This window comes from Trachypithecus francoisi, unplaced genomic scaffold (genome assembly GCF_009764315.1).
Source record: "Trachypithecus francoisi isolate TF-2019V2 unplaced genomic scaffold, Tfra_2.0 Contig01474, whole genome shotgun sequence".
In the NCBI taxonomy this organism is placed as follows: domain Eukaryota; kingdom Metazoa; phylum Chordata; class Mammalia; order Primates; family Cercopithecidae; genus Trachypithecus; species Trachypithecus francoisi.
In genome coordinates, this window is record NW_022681435.1 from 13,077,265 (window position 1) to 13,092,895 (window position 15,631).

The window sequence follows — 15,631 nt, forward strand, 5'->3', positions numbered from 1 at the left end:
TTTTTTTTTTTGTCAAAATTTTCAAGCTATGTTGAGATTTGTTTGTAATTCAGCAAAATTTAAAGTATCCTTTCTCTTTTGATGTAACTATTAAGATATATATCTTGATTATAAGGTGAATAATAAGATGAAAATCTACCTTTTCCAGTAGTGTAGGTAGAATGGTTGCTGCCCTCAACAACAGAATTATTTTTCCTCAGTTTTCATCTTCTTTTCTTTTTTGATGTGAGAGCTTCTCATCATTTTTATCACTGCCGCATGGTAGACTGTGAGTAAGCATGGCCACAGGATCCCCTAAGTGGGCAAAACTGAAAATCTCATCGGGGTATAAATAAAGGGAGATTACTCCAACCCTGACAACAAAATCTCAGACAGAAAACTTAATTCTCAGAAAATAAGGATTAGGTTAGGTGTTAAAACTTCTGAAAAAGCACAATTTTCTGTGTTAGTGTAAATGCTAATTGGTGTTAATGTGCTGGCAAAAATAAAAGGCTCTGAGCATATGAAGCATTTCTGACAAACATTATCTGTCAAGTCTTCTGATTTTTGGATGCCTTGCTATTAGAAAAGACAAAATCAGTGGAGCACATATTTTGCACACCCACATCTTCACAGTGCATAAATTTTGCACTGACAGTTATCTGTTTCAGAAATAAACAAATGTAAAAGCAATCTTCAACCCAGGCCAAGCCTATTTCAAGCCTACTACTGAGTTGTCTTCCCAGGAAAACCTATTGGCAGTAACTATGGCCACTGCAGTTCATAAGCAAGCTGCCCATTACTCTTCATGTATTTTGTTTGTTTCAATCTCACTGTTTTTCTTGATTAGCTTATACTTAGATTTTATAACGTAGTGGTTGCAGAGATGTTTCATAGAGGCATCAAATCTTTTGAATATGTTTCAGTTCTTCAAATGGGACAGAAAAATGTCATAAATTAGGCATAAATTTAGCTCACTTGGTCTTCTCAGCTTTACGTCCTTTCTGGAATAGGTTTAGCCTGAATCTTCATGACTTTTTTGGACACTATTTTCCCTGTACTTGCTAAACTCATGACTTATCTCAGTCCCAATGAGCAACCAGGTGAAACCGGCCCAATTGTCCTATAGAATTGATGTTTATAGTTTATTTGAATAAACACAGAAATTGACTCTCCCAGTCTTAAAATTTGAGAAAATTACTTTTGCGTTATCTGAGTTCCTTTATCAGGAAACCAATCATCAAGCCTCTCAGATAGTATCAAGGAATTTAAACTCACCCAATCATGTCATAGTATCTGTACAGTGATCTACAAGACCCCTCAATTGTCATGATGGCCTAACTGACCATCTGTTTCCTGTTGACCCACTTCTCTTCCTTACCACTGCCTAACTCCTGTTTTCTTGCATGTAGTTATATTTTATCCCTGCTCTACAAACCCCTAATTTTAGTCAAGGAGATGGATTTGAGACTGATCTCCCATCTCCTTGGCTATAGCACCTGATTAAAGCCTTCCTCCCTGGCAATACTTTTCTCAGTGATTGGCTTTCTGTGCAGTGAACAGCAGGGCCTAGACCAAACCCCTTGGGTTTTGGTAACACAGGCTCCTTATGTAAGAAAGAGAGTCTAATTTTAAACATCATAGGCATAATCTAATTCCAGATAGAGTAAAGAATGTGCTATCAATTGTGTTAACATTTTTCTCTGTGTGTATGTGTGAGAGAGAGATGTGCCTTTCTATTTATTTTATCTGTTACTTGTTGGTGACATTTTGAGTGAAATGAAAAAACTCACAACTTGTTTTTTTCAGTTTTCCTCTCTGTGCCAAATGACAGCTTCTCAGCTAAACAAATAATAGACATTTATAATTTCAAATTGTACTCTCAAAGTCATATTCCTTCTGTAATTTTCATGAGAAATTTGATGCATTATCTTGTAAAACTGAAACATATAATGAAATTACTTGACTAATTTCTAATATATTTGGGATTATACCTAGAATAAATAAGAGTTCTTTTAGGGCAATTATATAGGTCATGCATAAAGTCCAGATATATGTCAATACTCAATTGACACATATTGTCAATTGATTATTGATTAAGGTGTTAAGAATATTCAATTTGAGAAAGAATATACCATTTTATAAGTGGTTCTGGAATAACTGGATAGTCATATGAAAAACAATGAATCTTCCTGAGTATATTGTGACATAAACTAAATCTTATTTAAAACAAGAGGATTATAGGCCTGAATATACAACCTAAATCTCCATATGAAAAGAAAGATATCTAATAGAAAAATATAAAAGAAATATATTGCAAACCAAGATTAGGCAACGGTTAGCTCAATAGAGCATAAATTTATGATTCATAAACAGTTTTATAAATTGAGCTCTATAAAAATAAAAACATGTTTTCTGAGAGAGAATGTTAATAAAATTAAAATACTAGTCACAACTTGGAAGAAAGTATGTACAAAATACAAAGTTGATGTGAATTTTTATAATTCAATAATAAGACATACCCAATAAAATTGGGCAACAAATTGAAGACACATGACTAGAGAAGAGATATAGAAAGAAAATAATTGTGAGACAATAATGTTTAAAATAATTTGTCATTAGAAAAAAACTTAAACCACACTTATACCATTACATAACCTGCTAGAATGTCCAAAATAAACAAAACAAACAAAAAAAGGTGATAAAAACTGCTGGTGAGGGGCAGAGCTACTGAAACACACAAACTATTCATTCAATTGCAAAATGTAGTAATAACTTCCACTAAAAATGAACAATTTCTCATGAAGTTAAAGATACACTTACCATAAAACTAGTTATCCCATTTCTAAATTTTTATACAAGAGAAAAGAAAACACATGTCTATCACAAAAATCAAGATGTGAATGTTTATATTGACTTTCCTCATTGAACTAAAATATGGGCAAAACCAGATGTTCATTAACTTATAAATAGAAGACCAAATTGCAGTAAATCTCTATTACAGGGACGTGTATGTTTTGTACATGTCTTCCTTTCATGTATTGACTACAGTCACTCTATAAGCTTAAATTCTCAATAAGGCGAAGTTTGGCAATTTCCTAAACAAGTATTTGCATGTTAGTGAAAATCTGAGAATGACTGGGTTGTATTTAAGATATCAGATAACCAACTTATATAACTTCCACTATATGTTTTACATTTTTTCTAACACCAAATATTAACATTTTGCGTATATTTGCTATGTATTTATATTTATACACACAATAAATATATAAACCCTATTACTTCTCACTGCTGCCACATAAACAAGATTTTGTGAAACAATTTCCTCAACTCAGAAAGCCTATTTTACCTTCATACAGGAAAATCCTAGAACCCTAAGTTCCTTCAATAATTCTAGCTAAATCAATAATTCAGCTTTTGTATAACTAAATTATTCATGTAATTTATATTTTGTCATATCTTGTCTAATAAAAAATAGAAAGGATCTGTCCATAGGAAGAAACTTTTTTTTTATATTTATTTCTACAACTTCTTGTATTGCTTATTCAGTCCAAGACTTAAGAAGTATGGAGAGTTTAAAAGCCAAATCTCATCCCCAAACTGTTGCTTTATGCTGTATTTCAGCCTATTTTGACAAACTTGTATACCTACCAAAGGAACCCTGTAAACTACTTCAGGAGGCCCACATAGCAGCTTGAGAAGTCCTCCACTCTTGCTGTCACCCCACCTACTTCTCAGTTGCTTCCTTCATTAGCATTGACTCCCTGTCTATACCCTTATTTTGTAGTTCCTTCCTTTTTCAAGGTGATTTTAGAATGCTAAACACAGCCTGGAATAGTCACCTCTGGGTATTCCCAGCATTTTCTCATCTGCTCACTTCTTGTGATAACAGACTTTGTCCTGCAACCTCCCCCTTGATCTAGACTCTATTTCCTTATTTTTATGAAAATGAAAACATTAAGCTGAGAAGGCAACACGTTAAATACTTCTAGAAATGAAGAATTAAGCATCATCATAGAAATATTTCTCCTGAGTGCTTAGTCTTATGTTTTGCCCCCACCCAACACAGAAAGATGCCCTTTCTTCTAAAAGGAATAGATTAGAAGATACTGTCCTCACCAGTACATACATGTACCATAAAGAAAATTGGCCAAGAAGCTGGAATTCTCCTGCTTATTGTTCAGAGAACAATTGGATGTGGGAAGGGTGTGCAGCACTGTGCAAATGGGGAAACTACCTCAATTAGTTAAATATTAGGTAACATTTTGCAGAGCAAATAAAAGGCAAATATTAGGCATCTAGTTGACAAAGATTTGACATCTAAATTATTGCAAAAAAACAAAGGAAAAATAAAGTGTCATCATAGTGCATAAAAACTTAGGACAAGAACAGTGCAGAGTGTGCAGGAACAAATTAGCAACACATTCTCCTGACAGAACACATGAATTCACAATAGGATAAAACAGAGACAGTTACCTTAGCCACATATGGCTAAGTATTTTTGCCAATTGCTCAGCATTGAATGCATGTGATTATTACACATTTGCCAAGATTAGATTACAGAATCTACTTCATTTAGCTTAAACAGAAAGGGTCTTGTTAGAGGCTATTTGTTGGCTGACAGTTTTTGAAAGGGCCAGGAAATCAAACTGTGTGATACGCAGCCAGGAGAACTGTCCAAACTTACCATATATTTTTAAGCAGAAATAATTTCAGCCACAGGAAACCAATGGCCATTCAAAAAGCCAGGGGCCAGATACCAGGGAGCCAACATCTCTGCCAAAGTTCTCCAAAAAGAGTGATAACCTTCACAATGAATGTTGCTACCAGAGCTGAGAGCACATTGCCATCATTCCAAATGTTGCTTCTTCCTTGGAAGTGGAGGCTGCTGCTTGGCTCCACTCTTGTGGCAAGGAACCCTGGGAACCTAACATTTTGATTCTACCTAAGGAAGATATAAATTCACAATGTGGAGAATTAGCAAATTGAGGTTTTGGACAAGCATGTTTAACAGATGGTGACTATAATATAATTTTTTATTTGTTGTATATGATTAGGCTTAAGCTAGATTGGAATAAAGTACACATTGTTCTCATTCTTGATCACAACGCTTTCACTCCCAATTAACTTAAATGTAATCTTCATGAAGTCTAACAAACTTTACATATATGATGCAGTTAAATGATATACATTACCTTAATTTTGATCTAAAATTTAGGCATACTGACTTGGAAAGCAAAATAAGCAATATCTGCCAGAGAAAGTACAATTAATAATGCTATTTCTATCTAGATGAGCTAATTTTTACATTAGGAATAGTTCTATTAGAAAGTGGAAGCAAGCAGTCCTTAAGAAGTGGATTCTCCCATGTTCCAAATAAAACATATACACACACTTGTAGTAGGGGTGTGTGTATGTGTGTGTGTGTATGTATAGTCATGTATATGTGGAAATATTACCACAAGCCAAGGTTGACAGTCAAGCTATTTTCAGAATCTGAAATGAATATGCATTAGCTTTCTGGCCAGTATTACTATTTTGAAAAATTGTGACATTCATAGGTCCTATCTCATGAAAGAAAAGATTTTCTACCAAACTTGATGAAGGTGTAAGTGCATTTTGTTGTTCTCTCTTCCTTTAGGTTCATTGCCATTCTAACACCAACATATTTAGGGTCTCTGATATCCAGAATTTGTGACAAGCAAGTAAGCAAAGATAATTAGTAGCAGTTTCTTTATTGCTTGATATTGTTTCCTCATTCTCCCCTTCAACCCTCCTATAACTTTACACACTTACACACACACACACACACACACATTTAAATCTACATTCCACTTCTATGCACTCATTTTGCAATTGCCAAGCCTTATTAAATCCAGTGCTCGCTCTCCTCTGAACCGGGAAAACAGTCGGTGAAAGTGGACTAAAAGTAAGCAGCACTTACTCTCTTGCTCTGGTAGGAAATACTAACATGCCATGTGGGTCTACACAATCTCATTGCTTCAAATGCCATCTGCATGCTGATGACTCTGGGAAGAAAAGAGCAAACATCAGGTCTGCAGCTACTTCCATTCCTCGTGGCACAGAGGAGGCAATGCTGACCTCGAAAAATTCTAAGTATAAGCATGGCATTGGGATTTATCCCAGAAAGATATCTGCAAAAGTTCTTATCTAAGAATGTTTGTATTGATCATTGCAAATACCTGGAACTTACAGACTTAAAGGACAAAGCTGGCTGGAGAATGCAAGTTAGCCACATAGACTATCTACCTATGTGAGTAATAAAGTATGGTAACCAAGAAAACTCAAACTAAAACTACTTTCTCCAAGCGAAATTGTCACAGACACATATTGCAATCTGTTTCTCCAAAATCAAAACTCATTCCAGGGTGGGAATGAGTCTGGTTTTGCTTTGTTTTACATTGTGTTGTTTTGTTTTATTTCATTTTGGAAGTTGTATCTGTTGGCTTTGAGGCTATTTGAAAGACTAATGTTGTAAGGCTGCAATGTCCCTACATTTTGTTTATATCTTTCACTAATCGTTGGGGAAGTTTGATGCTAAGCAAGATCCATTATCCTTGTGCATCTGCTTTGACAATCCAGCCATCTGTGGTCTACAACAACCAAATAGCGCTATCCCAGATCTCGTCCCTGAATTTGAGGTTTTCTGTCCAATGTATTACCTCTATGCTGATGGATTAGAAACATCTAAAGCTCAGATTCCTAAAATCTAGCTTATTTTTGCATAGCATGAAAAGTTCCTCTCCTAACTTTCTGTATTTCAAAAGTGGTAAACACCCTTCTGGTCCAGCTGCTGAAAACACATCTATGGAGACATCTTTGACTCTTATCTCTCTGCATTCAAATCCTTTTCAAGGGGTTGCCTTTTCCTCAGAAATCTAGCAAATGTCTATTGAGTTCCTAAAACTTTTTTGATGACAGTTCTACTCCAAGTCACTATGATCTTTGAACAGATAACAGAATTTGCCCCTTACAGGGGCTCTCTTCTTCGATTCTAAATGGCAGCCACAATGTCTCTTAAGGAAATTAGAGCATGTCATGTTTCATTCATTAATTCAATTATTACCTATTCAAATCTCAAGACTTTTTCCTTATGCAAAATAAATCTAAATGCCCAACAAGTTCTGAACCTTACTTATCTGTTGAATTTCTCCCTCAGTTACTTAAATCCAGGAAAATACATTATACATGATTGTTGCATGATATCAGTAAAATGGATTACATGCCAATGGATTAAATGTTCCTATACAACATGCTATCAAATACACATTGTAGGATAGTGTGCTAGATATTAAAATGAGAAAATAAAGCCAAAATATAATGTTTTTGTCCCTGCATATGAAATACTCCAATATTAATCTGGAAACATACATAAAATAGAAAATTGAAGCAGAAAGTTTTCTAATAATATGAGGAAAGTCTTTTCTACAAAATATATTGCCTTTCAAGGAAGTACATTAAATTCTACAGTACAACATTATATCTTGCATATATAAAAGTAGGGTAATTTAAATACTCTGATACTAGAAGAAAGACCATAGAAAATTATACCTTTATTTAGGATCCATGTTTAATAAACTATACTAGAGAAAACTAAGTCTTTAGAAAAGAAGTAACCTAGATGTATACATCAAAGATAATTCTATAGATTAATTTTTTATATTTTTAGAAGACTGATAAATGTGTATATTACTTAAAAATATGTGTAGATACATTGTTAAAGACATAAATCTTTAAAAACTTCATAATTTAATTAAATAGAAAAATAAAACACATGCACATATATCCTATATTAAGTTCAAAATCAAATAACATTGCAAATACATTCACAATATGTAAGAGTTATAGTCTCAAAAATATAGCATTTATACAAATAAATGAAAATAATAAAATGTTCTATCCCACCAGAAAAAAAAAATTAGCAAAGTTTATAGATAACCAATTCACAATAGAAAAATACTACTAGCTGTTTTAATCATACAAAATTGTTCAAAATCACATATAATTAAAGGACACAACATTAAAACAAGATAATTTTATCACTATTCACACTGTAAAATATTAATACTATTGGTATCATTAGGAGTGTGTCTACATATTATTAGAGTAGTTTAAATCAGTTTTAATTTGCAAGAATACTATGTTATAATATATATCAAATAGTTAAAACTTGCATATCCTTGGGCTCAGTAAATCTAGATCCTGGAACTTTTTGCATGAAAATAGTAAATATGTCTTCTGGGAATATAACCCAAATACAGTTTTATAGGATTCTACCTGAGGGTATCACTAGATACTCCTTGGTTTGGGGATAGCGACTAGAGTCTAGCAAGGTGAATATCACAGGGAGAGTGGAAAGATAGGGTGCAGTGGATGCTCACACTGAGAGGGAAAGGTTATGGTAAGCAGTAAGGGAAATGAGCTACCTTAGCAACATATATGTGTCTTAAAAACATATTGTCAAGTGAAAAAAGATTGAGACATATAACACAGTTTTCATAAATACAAAGTATATGCACAGTCCCAAAACATTTTACTAAAATGTGTACACATAAAAGGAAGTACAGTAAGCATATTTAGTGACTTTCTATAGGGGGAGTGGGAGTGGTGGAAGAAAAACTAGTGGACAACAGGGACACTGGGAAATAATAATAGCCAAAGGGAACTTAATGGGGATTATGTGATAATGAGCAAAGGACTGAGATGTACCATTAACTCAAGGCTCTGCATCTGCTTTTTAAGAAAATAATGGAATATACTAGATATGATCAGACATACATTTACAAAGATAAGATGGAAAACCTATTATGCATTATATTGCAGAATACTAGGTTGCACATGTTGAAATATGAACAGCAATATGTATTGTAGGCATTGAAATAATGATATAAGAAAGATTTACTGACAAACATTATTAAAATAACCAGACAAAAATCATATAATGTGGTCACTTTGGGAGCACATACATTAAAATTGTGATGATACAGAGAAGATTAGCATGGCCCCTGCACAAGGGTGACATGCATGTGTATGAAGGTTTCATATTTTTCAGTATCGTGAAAATGGCCATGGTGCCCAAAGTAATTTATAGATGTAATATTATTCCTATTAACCTACCATTTACATTCTTAACAAAATTAGAAAAAAACTATTTTAAAATTCATATGGAAGCAAACAAGAGTCTGTATGGCCAAGACAATCCTAAGCAAAAAGAACAAAGTTGGAGGCATCACCCTACCATACTTCAAACCATATTATAAGGCTACAGTAACAAAAACAGCATGATACTGGTACAAAAACAGGCACATAGACAAACAGAACAGAATAGAGAACTCAGAAATAAGATTGCACATCCACACCCATCTCATCTTCAACAAGCCTGACAAACACAAGCAATGGGGAAATGATTCCCTATTCAACAAATGGTGCTGGCATAACTGGCTGTTTGCAGAAAATTGAAACTGGACCACTTCCTCATACCTTATACAAAAATTAACTCGACATGGACTAAATACTTAAATGCAAAACCCCAAACTCTAAAAATCCTAGAATAAAATATAGGCAGTACCATTCAGGACATAGGCATGGGCAAAGATTTCATGATGAAATCGTCAATAGCAATTGCAAAAAAAGCAAAAATTGACAAATGGGATTTAATTAAACTCAAGAGCTTCTACACAGCAGAAAAAACTATCAGAGTGAGCAGGCAATCTACAGAGTGGGAGAAAATCTTTGCAATCTATCCATCTGACAAAGGTCTAATATTCAGAATCTGCAAGAAACTCAAACAAATTTACAAGAAAAAAACAACCCCTTTAAAAAGTGCGTGAAAAACATGAACAGACATTTCTCAAAAGAAGACATTCATGCAACCAACGAACATATGAAAAAAGCTCAACATCACTGATCATTAGAGAGAAGCAAATCCAAACCACAATGGGATACCATCTCATGCCACTCAGAATGGCCATTATTAAAAAGACAAGAAACAACAGATGCTGGCAAGGTTGTGGAGAAATAGGAACGCTTTTACATTGTTAGTGGAAATGTAAATTAGTTCAATCATTGTGGAAGACAGTGTGGTGATTCCTCAAAGAGCTAGAACCAGAAATACCATTTTAACCAGCAATCTCATTACTAGGTATATACCCAAAGAAATATAAAGCATTCTATTACAAAGACACACACACACTTATGTTCATTGCAGTATTTGTCATAATAGCAAGCACATAGAATTAACCGAAATGCCCATCAATGATAGACTGGTTAAAGAAAATGTGGTACATATACACCATGGAATACTATGCAGCCATAAAAAGAAATGGGATCATGTCCTTTTCATAGACATGGATAAAGCTGGAAGCCGTCATCCTCAGCAAGCTAACGCAGGAATAGAAAAACAAACACTGTCCGTTCTCACTTATAAGTGGGAGCTAAAGGATGAGATCACATGGACACAGGAAGGGGAACAACACTCACTGTGGCATGTTTCAGAGTGGAGTCAAGGGAGAAAGAGTATTAGAAAGGATGGCTAATGCACACTGGGCTTAATACCTGGGTGATGGCTTGACAGGTGCAGTAAACCACTATGGCACACATTTGCCTATGTAACGAACCTGCACATCCTACACATGTACCCCAGAACTGAAAATAATGATAATTTTAAAAAGTTCTAAAAGATAACATAATAAAATTTTGCATAAAGAATGATGGCATTGCTGCCAAAAATAATAAGAGATATAATGGTAATCTATATATCAGGGTTTCCAAAATATCCTACTCTTTTCCTTTTGGGATTTTGGGATTGTGGAAGTGCCCTATTTACTACCATTGAGTTATGGAAAGTTGAGAAATTTCACACCACATGCTACTCAGAGATTTAACATGCTAATGAGTTTTGTGAGAAGATGTAGTAAGCAAAATTTTCCTACTTAGAATAACATGTGTTGTTTTTGTTTGTTTGTTTGTTTAATTGCATGTGCTTGCTTATAGAATTAGCTTTTAGTATAATATATTTTGAATACTGTTTATAATGAACAAAATGCTAAGACTATGATAAATTGATTTTTCCATACTGTCTTCATTTAGCAAAAATATATACTTATTACCAAATTCCTAAAATATATTACAGAATGATTCAGTGATAAACTTGAGTTGCTTATGTATCTAAATAATTCTTGCCCAGCTGTAATCGAAAAATGAATATTTTATTTCTCTGGAATAATCTTCTAGTTTAATTTGCAAATGTTTTATTTTCTTTACTTTTTTTCCTGTCTCTTTCCTCTGAGTACCCTCTGTAGCATCTGAAATGGCTTAACTAATCCAATAACTAAACACATGAAAACTTCTGCTGCCATACTTGGACCACTCTTTATACATCAGTTATTTTTCTTTAAATTAGTCATTTTAAATTAGTATCAGCTACATAGCTTTCTTGAGATAATTACATTGCTTGCTTGCTTTGAGGCACTTGGGATAATGTCTGGAAAATGGAAAATGCCATAATAGTCTTCTACCACCAATGCTGTTTTGTCATTTTCTCTTCCATTAAAATCAGAACAAATTATTGTTATGTACTACATCCAACTCTACATATTTTATGTAGTTGAAATGCACTTAAATTTTTACCTAACTGAAAGTTCTAATTCCTTTGTATTGAAGTGGGAAAGGTTCCTTTGTCCCCCTCCCTGGGCATGAGACGGGGGGAGTGGCTCGCTTCTTCAGTGCCCTGCTGTTCAAATCTCTAGGGAAACAAACCTCTAGGGGACAGGTTGTGGGTCTGGCTCCCCCATCGCCGGAGAGCTACTTCCACTCAATAAAACTTTGCACTCATTCTCCAAGCCCACGTGTGATCCGAGTTTTCTGGTACACCATGGCAAGAACTCCGGATACAGAAATCCTTCTGTCCCTGCGACAAAGAAGAGGGTCTAATTGAGCTGGTTAACATAAACCGCCTATAGACAGCAAACTGAAAGAGCACCCTGTAACACATGCCCACTGGGGCTTCAGAACTGTAAACATTCACCCCTAGACACTGCCGTGGGGTGGTTTTCCCCTGGAGTTGAGCTGCTCTAAGGCCCCAGCTCTACTCCAACTGCCCTGAGCAAACTCAGTCTGGTCCTGCTGGCCCATGGCCTGCTGGCCTGCAGGCATCTGTCAGTGTCCTATTCCACCAGCGTGCTCCCGTCGAGATTCCTCGATGTCCTCGTGCTTGGCTTGTGTCTTCTTCCACTAATGCACTCCTTTCGAAGTTTGGCCACCTGTTTATCTGCCTGTTAGGGTCTCAGGTTCTTAGAGGCCGAGGATGGGTGCGCGGTGGGCCAGGGTGGTCTTGGAAAATGCAACATTTGGGCACAAAAGCAGAAGTGCCTGTCCTTACCTAGGTCCGTAGGGGTGGAGCCCTAGCCAGATACCTGCCTTTCTCTACCCAGCACTTCCCTGCCCGCCTCCCATATCAGTATGAATTCACATATTTAATAAATTATCTGTCAAATATGAAGGATTAATGATAATTATGGAAAATGTAGACTAGTAATGGGAAAACAGAATAGAATAAAAATGCATTGATGCAAAAATTCAAAAAAAATCTAATTATTCATGACTCTTAAAAAGATGATTTCTGAAGGCTAATTTCTGGCTTAGTCAGTTGATTTGATTTCCTTGTGCTGATATTCATTTAAGATGCGAGATATGATATGAATTACATGTTTCATATAATATGTTTAAATGTTATAAGCAGGAGTATAGAGCTACCTTAAGTCTTGAGAGAAAACCAAGGATTTTGTACAGTTAGGAAAGTCATTTTTTTAGCTGATTATAATACTCAAAATACCAAACTTGCAAGGTCCTTAGACATGGTCAAGATTCGTATGTGTCACTCAAGAGACTTCATGTTGATTATTGATTAATAACGATTTTGAATTTTGTGACTCACCTAATTCTTTAATGCTTAGCTTACAATCTCAAACTATGAAACATTAGAAATTAATCTTGAGAAATCCCAAAGTAATTTCAGATTTTTGTTGTAATTTTTTAAATAATTTGTTACCTACGATATCTTTTAAATTAAGTCATTCAAATTCCCCACCCTCTGATGAAGCCCAGAGTGAGAATTCAATTTCTTTCAAAGTGAGTATATATTAAAAAGGAAGAGTTTTGAAACACAACTCTAAAGACCAGCTAGACACAAAGGATGTTCAATAAAGTATAAAATGAAATAAAATAATTTTTAAAGTAAACCAGTAGGAAACTACTTAAAGAAGACAATCTGTAAAAGAAATGTCTCAGTAGCCAAGTAGAAAAAAATCAGAGGCCAGGCGTGGTGGTGCATGCCTATGGTTCCAGCTACTTAGGGAGGCTGAGGTGGGAGGATTGTTTGAACCCACGAGGTTGAGGTTACAGTGAGCCAAGTTTGTGCTAGTGCGCTCCAGGCTGAATGACAGAGTGAGAGCCTGAGTCAAAAAAAAAAAAAAAAAAAAAAAAATCAGGAATTATTAACTGCCTTAAAACCATCAACAGTTAAGAAAACAATATTGGAAGATTAAAAATAGTCTAGAAAATTGTAGAGACAAAAGCCACATTGCAAAGATCTGGGAATGGAACAAGAAGACTCTAAGAGAAAGCAACAAGTTCAACAAAATTATGAAAACTAGAAAGGAAGTAGGAACAAAGTGAGTATGCAAGAGAACATATGCGAGTCTTATGGGGCATGAGGTTGTTATTTTAAGGACAGATGGAAAAGAACATGGAGAAATATAGAGACTGTGGTAAAAAAAAAAAAAAATCAATGTAGACCAAATTAAATATTGATCACATTCAAGGGGACTATTCCTTGTCTTTCTAACCATTAGTAACAAATTGAGATATTTAAAGAGTAAGCTATATCTGAGCAGATGGACATAGTTGCCTCCAGTTACAAAAGGACAAACATAAACATGGAGAAAGGTGGTATTTATTTAGTCTTTATTTGATGCCTTAATTTTATAGACATTGATGTCAGGGAAGACAAGTTTTTCACTTTGTCTTCAAATAAATGACTACCATTTTGTAAAAGAGAGTACTACTAAGACACTCTTAACAGTAATAAAAAATAAAATGGTCAAAATATTGGTTTATTAAGGAAAAATATCATAAATATTTTATTTCATAAATGGCAACTAAATTTCAAAACTGAATTTACAAGAGACTTCAACGTTATATAATGCAATTTAAGGTTATTTTAATGACTTCTAAATCCTGGGGAATATTGCAAATGATTTATTATGCAGGATGTTAGCCAACTTGAGAACAAGTAGATTTGGTAGTATATTTACTTCACAATTACAGATATTAATGTTATATTTAATAGAGTAGCAACAACTAAATGCACATTTCTTTATACATGCCCTCTTGTTTGGCTCTATTGTTGATTTAATTATTGTTATAAGCATGGCCGGGATGAATTTAGTCTTATAATTGCCTTGCTGCTGCCAAGGCTTTTATAACTTCATAGCGACAGAGGTTAACTTATAAAATTTTATCTGACGAAGATTAAAATAAATTCTGTCTGGTGGAAAATAAATTCCCAAATATTATGACTTATAGCTCTGTAGGATATTAAGCAATTGATTAGTGGAGCAAAGTTATTTAATATTCTTTTGTTAAATAGCCTACAAATATCTAGTATCTCAAGTGCTTGTTGAACAGTATCTGATATTTTACTGAATCCACATTAATGAGTTAAATAATACATTTGACATGTAATCTTTTTATATTTGCAAGAGTTACAACTTTCCCTTATTAGAAATTATTATGAACAACACTTTACATGGTAGTGTGGTGATAGACAAATAACATAAAATATTATGGTGTAAAATTTGCTCCTGTAAACGGGAATGATACTCGCACACTTCTCGTAGATATATTGGGATAAATAAATTGCTTAAAATATAGAATTTATTTTAGAACAATGCCCCTTCCTTAATAGGCCTTATATACGTTTTTCACAAGATAATGACAATCTGGACCTAATTTGTACATAGATAAAAGTGTTAAATAAGGTAATAGAGTTTCTGCCATAAATTAATTTATTGAAGGTAGTTTATAGTTTTGTTACAATAAACATAATTATCAGAAATACACAAAGGTCCTCTTTTATGCTCAACATTTTTAATATAACACTGATAATACAATGTTATAGTAAATGTTTGGTAACCCCGAAATGTTACTAAATTTGAAAATTAATCTACTTTATTTATTAGGTCATACTTTTTATTAGAAAAACATTGAAAATAGAATTACAGTTAATGAAAGTAGATATGTGTACATAGAGATATATAGGTAATTTGATGTATCCACACATATAAATACATACATATATATCTTTTTTTTTTTTTTTTTGAGGCGGAGTCTCGCTCTGTCGCCCGGACTGGAGTGCAGTGGCCGGATCTCAGCTCACTGCAAGCTCCGCCTCCCAGGTTCACACCATTCTCCTGCCTCAGCCTCCCGAGTAGCTGGGACTACAGGCGCCTGCCACCTCGCCCGGCTAGATTTTGTATTTTTAGTAGAGACGGGGTTTCACCGTGTTAGCCAGGATGGTCTCGATCTCCTGACCTCGTGATCCGCCCGTCTCGGCCTCCCAAAGTGCTGG

At 34.5% G+C, this 15,631-nt stretch overlaps 1 non-coding gene across 1 annotated transcript; it reads left to right on the forward strand.

Annotated features, from left to right (window-relative positions):
- Positions 1-8,946: 8,946 nt before the first annotated feature.
- On the forward strand, positions 8,947-9,053 carry LOC117062611. The gene has a single exon (XR_004428450.1). It is a non-coding gene; the product is annotated as a U6 spliceosomal RNA (small nuclear RNA).
- The last annotated feature ends 6,578 nt before the right edge of the window (positions 9,054-15,631 follow it).